Source organism: Phoca vitulina, unplaced genomic scaffold, assembly GCF_004348235.1.
Source record: "Phoca vitulina isolate PV1807 unplaced genomic scaffold, GSC_HSeal_1.0 scaffold25, whole genome shotgun sequence".
Classification (NCBI taxonomy): Eukaryota; Metazoa; Chordata; class Mammalia; order Carnivora; family Phocidae; genus Phoca; species Phoca vitulina.
In genome coordinates this window covers 903342-915024 of record NW_022589728.1, presented here as the reverse complement: position 1 = coordinate 915024, position 11683 = coordinate 903342, and the positions used below count along the sequence as shown (strand labels likewise).

The window sequence follows — 11683 nt, the reverse complement described above, 5'->3', positions numbered from 1 at the left end:
TTTTTTTTAAAGATTTTATTTATTTATTTGAGAGAGAGAGAATGAGAAACAGAGAGCATAAGAGGGAGGAGGGTCAGAGGGAGAAGCAGACTCCCTGCCGAGCAGGGAGCCCGATGCGGGACTCGATCCCGGGACTCCAGGATCATGACCTGAGCCGAAGGCAGTCGCTTAACCAACTGAGCCACCCAGGCGCCCCTGTTAAGAGTCTCTTATGGTGTGTTTCTCTCTCTCCTTTTTTTCTTTTCGCTCTTCCCATATGTTCATCGGTTTTCTTGGGGTGGGGGTGCAGGCAGACGGAGAGAGAATCTTAAGGAGGCTCCATTGTGGGCTCCATCTCATGACACTAAGATCATGACCAAAACTGACTCAAGAAGAAATAGAAAATCTGAGTATATCTTTAATAAATAAATAAATAGAATTACTCATTTAAAATCTTACAAAGGAAAGCCCAGATCCAGATAGCTTCCCTGGTGAATTTTCATCAGGTATTCAAAGAAGAAATAAGACCAACCCTTCATAAACTTTTCAGAAAATAGAGGAGAAAGGAATACTTCCCAACTTATCCTGTGAAGTTACTATAGACAGATAACAAAGCCAGACAGAAACATTGCAAGAAACGTATAGACCAATATCCTTCATAAATATAGACACAAAATTTTTCAAAAATATATTAAAAAAAAATTCCAACAACATATATATATTCTACAATATAATCAATTGGGATTTGTCCTAGGAATGCAAAACTAGTTCAGCATCTAAGAATCAGTTAATAGTATATACTATATTAAAAGACTAAAGGACAAAACCACATTATCATTTCAGTAGATACAGATAAATTTTCGACGAGATCCAACATCCATTCATGATAAAAAGGACAAAGGTCATCTATGGAAAACCAACAGCCAACAAAATATTTAATAGTAAAAGACTGAATGTTATTCTCCTAAGTCTGTGAACAAGGCAAGGGCATTTGCCCTTTTCAATTCAACATGCAGTTTTGGGGCACCTGGGTGGCTCAGTCAGTTGAACTTCCTGGAGTTCAGAACCGGAGGTTCTAGCCAGTGCAGTCAAGCAAAAGAAAGATATAAAAGGCAACCAAATTGGAAAAAAAGGAGCAAATTCTTTTTTTTTGAGAGAGAGAGAGCATGTGTGCATATGCGGGGGAGTGGGGTGGGATTGAGTGGGCCGGGTGGAATGGGGCGGGGGAGAGAGAGAGAGAGGGAGAGAAGCCCAAGTAGACTCCGAGCTGAGTGCAGAGCCTGACTTGGGGCTCAATCCCATGATCCTGAGACCATCACCTAGCCGAGATCAAGAATCGGAAGTTCAACTGACACGCAGGTGCCCCAGAACTCTCTTTATTCACAGATGGCATGAGGTAGAAAATCCTAAAGATCTACAGAAAGCTATTAGAACTAATGAACAATTATAGAAAATTTGTAGGATATAGGATGTTAAAAAATCAATTGTTTTTCTTTTTTTTTTTTTTTTAAAGATTTTATTTATTTATTTGACAGAGAGAGAGATAGCGAGAGCAGGAACACAAGCAGGGGGAGTGGGAGAGGGAGAAGCAGGCCTCCCGCCGAGCAGGGAGCCCGATGTGGGACTCGATCCCAGGACCCTGGGATCATGACCTGAGCCGAAGGCAGACGCTTAACGACTGAGCCACCCAGGCGCCCCAATTGTTTTTCTATATATGAGCAGAAAACATTTAAAACTATAATTAGGAATATAATTGCATTCATAATATCACCAAAAAGAACAAAGTACTTAATAAATTTAACAAATGAAGTACAAGACTTGTACACTAAAACTTATAGCCCATGTTCATGAATTTGAAGATTCAATATTGTTAACATGGCAGTTGTGTAAATTTAATGCAGTCCCTATAACAATTGTAGCAATACTTTTTTTGTGTGTGCAGTTTAAAATTTTCATTTTAATTATAACTTACTTAGAGGGGCGCCTGGGTGGCTCAGTTGGTTAAGCGACTGCCTTCGGCTCAGGTCATGATCCTGGAGTCCCGGGATCGAGTCCCACATCGGGCTCCCTGCTCAGCAGGGAGTCTGCTTCTCCCTCTGACCCTCCCCCCTCTCATGCTCTCTGTATCTCATTCTCTCTCTCAAATAAATAAATAAAATCTTTAAAAAAAAAAAAAAAAAAAAAAATTATAACTTACTTAGAATATACTCTCTGAGGATACACAGTGAAAGTTTATGTTCTAAAATGCCTTGGTAAATTATTTTTCAATATGTGGTTATTAAACCAATTAGGTATCCTTATTTTAATTAATTTTCAGAAATAGAAATTGTTTATCTTTTGCCTTTTGATCTAATTTTCTTTTTGAAAATGTAAAATATTTACATGATTTGGAAGTCATAACTATATAATGAACTGTATTTAAGAGTCTTGCTTCTGTCCGTGTCCCCTCTCTTATTCCTCCTCATCTCCCTTTTATTCCACCTCATATCTTCTACAGATCACTCCATGTCAGTACATAGAGATCTTCCTCAATCCTTTTTTAATTTAAATAACTGTATAATTATTCATTGTACAGAAATAGCATAGTATTTTGAAGCAGATTCCTACTGGTAGACTTTTGGGTTCAATATTTTGCTATTAAAAATAATAACACAGTGAATAGCCCTATGTATATGTAATTTTTTTTTTGCCTAAATATATTTTTTTAAATTTAATTTTATTTTATTATGTTAGTAACCATACAGTACATCATTACTTTTTGATGTAGTGTTCCATGATTCATTGTTTTTCTATAACACCCAGTGCTACGTGCAATACATGCCCTCCTTAATACCCATCACCAGGCTCACCCATCCCCCCAACCCCGGCCCCTCTAAAATCCTCAGTTTATTTCTCAGAGTTCATAGTCTTTCTTGGTTCGTCTCCCCTTCTGATTTCAGCCCCTTTCATTTTTCCCTTCCTTCTCCTAATGTCCTTCATGCTATTCCTTACGTTCCACAAATAAGTGAAACCATATGCTAACTGACTTTCTCTGCTTGACTTATTTCACTTAGCATAATCTCCTCCAGTCCCATCCATGGGGATGTAAAAGTTGGGTATGCATCCTTTCTGATGGCTGAGTAATATTCCATTGTATATATGGACCACATCTTCTTTATCCATTCGTCTGTTGAAGGGCATCTCAGCTCTTTCCACAGTTTGGCTATTGTGGACATTGCTGCTATGAACATTGGAGTGCATATGGCCCTTCTTTTCACGACGTCTGTGTCTTTGGGGTAAATATCCAGGAGTGCAATTGCTGGGTCATAGGGTAGCTCTATTTTTAATTTTTTGAGGAACCTCAACACAGTTTTCCAAAGTGCCTGTACCAACTTGCATTCCCACCAACAGTGTCAGAGAGGTTACTGCCTATGTTCACCTCTAGGATTTTGATGGATTCCTGTCTCACATTGAAGTCTTTCATTCATTTTGAGTTTATCTTTGTGTATGGTGTTAGAGAATGGTCGAGTTTCATTCTTCTGTATATAGCTGCCCAATTTTCCCAGCACCATTTATTGAAGAGACTGTCTTTTTTCCATTGCTTATTTTTTCCTGCTTTGTCAAAGATTATTTGACCATAGAGTTGAGGGTCCATATCTGGGCTCTCTGTTCTGTTCCACTGGTCTATATGACTGTTTTTGTGCCAGTACCATGCTGTCTTGGTGATCACGGCTTTGTAATATAGCTTGAGATCAGACAATGTGATGCCCCCAGCTTTGTTTTTCTTTTACAACATTTCCTTGGCGATGCGGGGTCTTTTCTGATTCCATACAAATTTTAGGATTGTTTGTTCTAGGACTTTGAAAAATGTCATTGGAATTTTGAAGGTATGGCGTTGAAGGTATAGATTACTTTAGGCAGCATAGACATGTTAATAATGTTTATTCTTCCAGTCCATGAGCATGGAATGTTTTTCTATCTTTTTGTGTCTTTTTCAGTTTTTTTCATGAGTGTTCTGTAGTTCCTAGAGTATAGATCCTTTACCTCTTTGGTTAGGTTTATTCTGAGGTATCTTATGGTTTTTGGTGCTATTGTAAATGGAATCGTTCCTCTAATTTCTCTTTCTACAGTTGCATTGTTAGTGTATAAGAAAACAACTGATTTCTGTGCATTGATTTTATATCCTGCCACATTACTGAATTTGCTGTATGAGTTCTAGTAATTTGGGGGTGGAGTCTTTTGGATTTTCTACATAAAGTATTATGTCATCTGCAAAGAGAGAGAGTTTGACTTCTTTGCCAATTTGAATACCTTTTACTTCTTTTTGTTGTCTGATTGCTGTTGCTAGGACTTCTAGTACTATGTTGAACAATAGCGGTGAGAGCGTGCATCCTTGTTGTGTTCCTGATCTTAAGGGAAAGGCTCTCAGCTTTTCCCCATTGAGGATGATATTCAACTCTAAGTTTTTCATAGATGGATTTTATGGAGTTGTGGAATGTTCCCTCTATCCCTATATTCTGAAGTGTTTTACTCAGGAAAGAATGCTGTATTTTGTCAGATGCTTTTTCTGCATCAATTGAGAGGACCATATGGTTCTTCTCTCTCCTCTTATTAATGTGTTCTATCACATTGATTGATTTGCGAATGTTGAACCACCCTTGCATCCCGGGCATAAATCGCACTGAGTCGTGGTGGATGATCCTTTTAATGTATTGTTGAATCCTATTAGCTAGGATTTTGTTGAGAATTTTGGAATCCATATTCATCAGGGATATCGGACTGAAATTCTCCTTTTTGATGGGCTCTATGCCTGGTTTGGGGATTAAGGTAATGCTGGCCTCATAGAATGAGTCTGGAAGGTATCCTTCTGTTTCTATTTATTGAAACAGCTTTAGGAGAGTAGGTATTATTTCTTATTTGAATGTTTGGTAGAATTCCCCAGGGAATCCATCAGGCCTTGGACTCTTGTTTTTGGGAGGATTTTGATCACCGCTTCAATCTCATTACTGCTTATTGGCCTATTCAGGTTGTCAGTTTCTTCTTATTTCAGTCTTGGTAGTTTATAGGTTTCCAGGAAGGCATCCATTTATTTTATTTTATTTTATTATGTTATATTAGTCACCATACATTACATCATTAGTTTTTGATGTAGTGTTCCATGATTCGTTGTTTGCATATAACACCCAGTGCTCCATTCAATACATGCCCTCCTTAATACCCATCACCGGGCTAACCCATCCCCCAACCCCCCTCCCCTCTAAAACCCTCAGTTTGTTTCTCAGAGTCCATAGTCTCTCATGGTTCGTCTCCCCCTCCGAATTCCCCCCCTCATTTTTCCCTTCCTACTATCTTCTTTTCTTTTTTAAACATATAATGTGTTATTTGTTTTAGAGGTACAGGTCTGTGATTCATCACTCTTACACAATTCACAGGGCTCACCATACCACATACCCTCCCCAGTGCCTTATCACCCAGCCACCCCATCTTTCCTATCCCCCCACCACTCCATCTTTCTAATCCCCCCACCACTCCAGCAACCCTCAGTTTGTTTCCTGAGATTAAGAATTCCTCATATCAGTGAGATCATATCATACTTGTTTTTCTCTGACTTATTTCGCTTAGCATAATACCCTCTAGTTCCATCCACGTCGTTGCAAATGGCAAGATTTCATTTTTTTGATAGCTGCATAATATTCCATTGTGTGTATGTATATATATATATATATATATATATATATGTGTGTGTGTATATATATATATATATATATATATATATATATATATATACACCACATCTTCTTTATCCATTCATCTGTTGAGGACATCTTGGCTTTTTCCATAGTTTGGCTTTTGTGGACACTGCTGCTATAAACATTGGGGCGCACATAACCCTTGGCATCAGTACATTTGTATCTTTGGGGTAAACACCCAGTAGTGCAATTGCTGGGTTGTAGGGTAGCTCTGTTTTCAACTTTTTGAGGAACCTCCATATGTTTTCCAGAGTGGCTGCACCAGCTTGCATTCCCACCAACAGTGTAGGAGGGTTCCCCTTTCTCCGCATCCCCGCCAACATCTGTCATTTCCTGACTTGTTAATTTTAGCCATTCTGACTGGTGTGAGGTGGTATCTCATTGCGGTTTTGATTTGGATTTCCCTAATGCTGATTGATGTTGAGCACTTTTTCATGTGTCTGTTGGCCATTTGGATGTCTTCTTTGGAAAAATGTCTGTTCATGTCTTCTGCCCATTTCTTGATTGGATTATTTGTTCTTCGGGTGTTGAGTTTGATTAAGTTCTTTATAGACTTTGGAAACTAGCCCTTTATCTGGTATGTCATTTAAAAATATCTTCTCCCATTCCATAGGTTGTCTTTTGGTTTTGTTGACTGTTTCCTTTGCTATGCAAAAGCTTTTTATCTTGATGAAGTCCCAATAGTTCCTTTTTGCCCTTGCTTCCCTTGCCTTTGGCGATGTTTCTAGGAAGAAGTTGCTGCGGCTGAGGTCAAAGAGGTTGCTGCCTGTGTTCTCCTCTAGGATTTTGATGCATTCCTGTCTCATATTTAGGTCTTTCATCCATTTTGAGTCTATTTTTGTGTGTGGTGTAAGGAAGTGGTCCAGTTTCATTCTTCTGCATGTGGCTGTCCAATTTTCCCAACACCATTTGTTGAAGAGACTGTCTTTTTTCCACTGGAAAATTCTTTCCTGCTTTGTTGAAGATTAGTTGACCATAGAGTTGAGGGTCCATTTCTGGGCTCTTTTCTTTTCCACTGATCTGTGTGTCTGTTTTTGTGCCAGTACCATACTGTCTTGATGATGACAGCTTTGTAATAGAGCTTGAAGTCTGGAATTGTGATGCCCTCAGCTTTGCTTTTCTTTTTCAACATTCCTCTGGCTACTTGGGGTCTTTTCCGGTTCCATACAAATTTTAGGATTATTTGTTCCAGCTCTGTGAAAAATATCCATGGTATTTTGATAGGGATTGCATTGAATGTGTAGATTGTTCTAGGTAGCATAGACATTTTCACAATATTTGTTCTTCCAATCCATGAGCATGGGATGTTTTTCCATTTCTTTCTGTCTTCCTCAATTTCTTTCATGAGTATTCTATAGTTTTCTCAGTACAGATTCTTTGCCTCTTTGGTTAGATTTATTCCTAGGTATCATAGGGTTTGGGGTGCAATTTTAAATGGGATCGACTCCTTAATTTCTCTTTCTTCTGTCATGTTGCTGGTGTATAGAAATGCAGCTGATTTCTGTGCATTGATTTCGTATCCTGCCACTTTACTGAATTCCTGTAGACGTATAGTAGTTTTGGGGTGGAGCCTTTGGGTTTTCCACATAAAGTATCATATCATGTGCACAGAGTGGAGTTTCACTTCTTCTTTGCCAATTCGGATGCCTATTATTTCTTCTTGTTTGATTGCTGTGGCTAGGACTTCTAAGTACTATGTTGAATAACAGTGGTGAGAGTGGACATCCATGGCATGTTCCTGACCTTAGGGGGAAAGCTCTGTTTTTGAGAATGATATTCACTGTGGGTTTTTCATAGATGGCTTTTAAGATATTGAGGTATGTACCCTCTATCCCTACACTCTGAAGAGTTTTAATCAAGAAAGGATGTTGTACTTTGTCAAATGCTTTTTCTGCATCTATTGAGAGGATCATGTGGTTCTTATTCTTTCTTTTATTAATGTTTTGATTTGTGGATGTTGAACCAACCTTGCAGCCCAGGGATAAATCCCACTTGGTTGTGGTGAATAATCCTTTTAATGTACTGTTGGATCCTATTGGCTAGTATTTTGGTGAGAATTTTTGCATCCATGTTCATCAGGGATATTTCTAATTCTCCTTTTTGATAGGATCTTTGGTTTTGCGATCAAGGTGTAATGCTGGCGTCATAAAATGAGTTTGGAAGTTTTCCTTCCATTTCTATTTCTTGGAACAGTTTCAGAAGAATAGATATTAATTCTTCTTTAAATGTTTCCTAGAATTCCCTTGGGAAGCCATCTGGCCCTGGACTCTTGTTTTTTGGGAGATTTTTGATTACTGCTTCAATTTCCTTAGTGGTTATAGGTCTGTTCAGGTTTTCTATTTCTTCCTGGTTCAGTTTTGGTAGTTTATACATCTCTTAGAATGCACCCATTTCTTCCAGATTATCTAATTTGCTGGCATAGAGTTGCTCATAATATATTCTTATAATTGTTTCTATTTCTTTGGTGTTGGTTATGATCTCTCCTCTTTCATTCATGATTTTTTTTTTATTTGGGTCATTTCTGTTTTCTTTTTGATAAGTCTGGCCAGGGGTTTATCAATCTTACTCTTTCAAAGAACCAGCTCCTAGTTTCGTTGATCTGTTCTGCTGTTCTTTTGGTTTCTATTTCATTGATTTCTGCTCTGATCTTTATTATTTCTCTTCTACTGGGTTTAGGCTTTATTTGCTGTTCTTTCTCCAGCTCCTTTAGGTGTAGGGTTAGGTTGTGTATTTGAGACCTTCCTTGTTTCTTGAGAAAGGCTTGTATTGCTATATACTTTCCTCTTAGGACTGCCTTTGCTGCATCCCAAAGATTTTGAATAGTTATGTTTTCATTTTCATATGTTTCCATGAATTTTTTAATTCTTCTTTAATTTCCTGTTTGACCCATTCATTCTTCAGTAGGATGCTCTTTAGCCTCCATGTATTTGAGTTCTTCCAACTTTCCTCTTGTGATTGAGTTCTAGTTTCAAAGCATTGTGGTCTGAAAATATGCAGGGAATGATCCCAGTCTTTTGGTACTGGTTGAGACCTGATTTATGACCTAGGATGTGATCGATTCTGGAGAATGTTCCATGGGCACCAGAGAAGAATGTGTATTCTGTTGCTTTGAAATGGAATGTTCTGAATGTATCTGTGAAGTCCATGTGGTCCCGTGTGTCATTTAAAGCCTTTATTTCCTTGTTGATCTTTTGCTTAGATGATCTGTCCATTTCAGTGAGGGGGGTGTTAAAGTCCTCTACTATTATTGTATTATTGTTGATGTGTTTCTTTGATTTTGTTCTTAATTGGCTTATATAATTGGCTGCTCCCATGTTAGGGGCATAGAGATTTACAATTGTTAGATCTTCTTTTTGGATAGACCCTTTAAGTATGATATAGTGTCCTTCCTCATCTCTTATTATAGTCTTTGGCTTAAAATCTAATTTCTCTGATACAAGGATTGCCACCCCAGCTTTCTTTTGGTGTCCATTAGCATGGTAAATGGTTTTCCACCCTTTCACTTTCAATCTGGGGGTGTCTTTGGGTCTAAAATGAGTCTCTTGCAGGCAGCATATCAATGGGTCTTGTTTTTGTATCCAATCTGATAGCCTGTGTCTTTTGATTGGGGCATTTAACCCGTTTACATTCAGGGTAACTATTGAAAGATAGGAATTTAGTGCCATTGTATTGCCTATGAGGTGACTGTTACTGTATATTGTCTGTGTTCCTTTCTGGTCTATGTTACTTTTAGGCCCTCTCTTTGCTTAGAGGACCCCTTTCAATATTTCTTATAGAGCTGGTTTGGTGTTTGCAACTTCTTTTACTTTTTGTTTGTCCTGGAAGCTTTTTAACTCTCCCTCTATTTTCAGTGACAGCCTAGCTGGATATAGTATTCTTGGCTGCATATTTTTCTCGTTTAGTGCTCTGAATATATCATGCCAGTCCTTTCTGGCCTGCCAGGTCTTTTTGGATAGGTCTGCTGCCAATCTAATGTTTCTACCATTGTAGGTTATAGAACTCTTGTCCCGAGCTGCTTTCGGGATTTTCTCTTTGTCTCTGAGACTTGCAAGTTTTACTATTAATTGTTGGGGTGTTGACCTATTTTTATTGATTTTGAGGGGGGTTCTCTGTGCCTCCTGGATTTTGATGCCTGTTTCCTTCCCCATATTAGGGAAGTTCTCTACTATAATTTGCTCCAGTATACCTTCTGCCCCTCTCTTTCTTCTTCTTCTGGGATCCGAATTATTCTAATATTGTTTCATCTTATGGTATCACTTATTTCTCAAATTCTGCCCTCGTGATCCAGTAGTTGTTTATCTCTCTTTTTCTCAGCTTCTCTATTCTCCATCATTTGGTCTTCTATATCACTGATTCTTTCTTCTGCCTCATTTATCCTAGCAGTTAGAGCCTCCATTTTTTATTGCACCTCATTAATAGCCTTTTGGATTTCGGCTTGGTTAGATTTTAGTTTTTTATGTCTCCAGAAAGGGTTTCTCTAGTATCCTCCCTGCTTTTTTCAAGCCCAGCTAGTATCTTTATAATCGTCATTCTGAACTCTAGTTCCGACATCTTACTAATGTCCGTATTGATTAGGTCCCTAGCAGTCGATACTGCCTCTTGTTCTTTTTTTTTGAGGTCAGTTTTTCTATCTTGTCATTTTGTCCAGAGGAGAATAGATGAATGAGAGAACAAAAGGCTAACAGGGTAACAGAGACCCCAGGAAAATGTACACTAAACAAATCAGAAGAGCCCCGAAACCAGGGGGAAAGAAAGGAAAAGAAAGGAAAAAAAGAAGAATATGATCAAATATGATCAGGCTGTTGCATAGATCAGTGCCACACACTAGAGCTTGGGCATATTTTGGTCTGTTAGAAGAAAGTGCCTCCCAAAATTTTAAAGAAAGAAAAACTTATATATGTACAGAAATAATGGTTAATACGATGAAGGGATGGAATATGATTGTAAAGATGAAAATTATAAAGGATTTTATAAAAGCAATTGACAAGATAGGAAGTTCGTTGAATAAAGAAAGAAGAGAAATTAAAAGAAAAAAGAAAACGTGATCAGGCAGGAGACCAGAACAAAGCCATACACTAGAGATTTAGGGTATATTTTGGTCTGCTAGAAGAAACTGTATCCTAGAATTTTAAAGAGAGAACAATTTATATATATATACATATATATGTATATATATGTATATATATACACAAAAAATAAGGTTAACTACAGTGAAGGGATAGAATATGACTCCAAAAATGAAAAAGATTTTTTATTTTTTTATTTTTTTATTTTTTTTCTTGTTATGTTAATCCCCATACATTACATCATTAGTTTTAGATATAGTGTTCCCTGATTCATTGTTTGTGCATAACACCCAGTGCTCCATGCAGAACGTGCCCTCCTCAATACCCATCACCAGGCTAACCCATCCTCCCACCCACCTCCCCTCTAGAACCCTCAGTTTGTTTTTCAGAGTCCATCGTCTCTTATGGTTCTTCTCCCCCTCCGATTTCCCCCCCTTCATTCTTCCCCTCCTGCTACATTCTTCTTCTTCTTTTCTTCTTTCTTAACATATATTGCATTATTTGTTTCAGAGGTACAGATCTGAGATTCAACAGTCTTGCACAATTCACAGCGCTTACCAGAACACATACCTCCCCAGTGTCCATCACCCAGTCACCCCATCCCTCCCACCCCACCCCCCACTCCAGCAACCCTCAGTTTGTTTCGTGAGATTAAGAATTCCTCATATCAGTGAGGTCATATGATACATGTCTTTCTCTGTTTGACTTATTTCGCTCAGCATAATACCCTCCAGTTCCATCCACGTCGTTGCAAATGGCAAGATCTCATTCCTTTTGATGGCTGCATAATATTCCATTGTATATATATACCACATCTTCTTTATCCATTCATCTGTTGATGGACATCTTGGCTCTTTCCACAGTTTGGCTATTGTGGACATTGCTGCTATAAACATCGGGGTGCACGTA

The 11683-nt window shown here is 38.2% G+C and overlaps 1 protein-coding gene across 4 annotated transcripts in view; it reads left to right on the top strand.

Moving 5' to 3' along the window:
- Positions 1 to 11683, top strand: part of PRKDC (protein kinase, DNA-activated, catalytic subunit) — a 254337-nt gene that overhangs the window by 100624 nt on the left and 142030 nt on the right. The gene's annotated exons all lie outside the window — the stretch shown is intronic.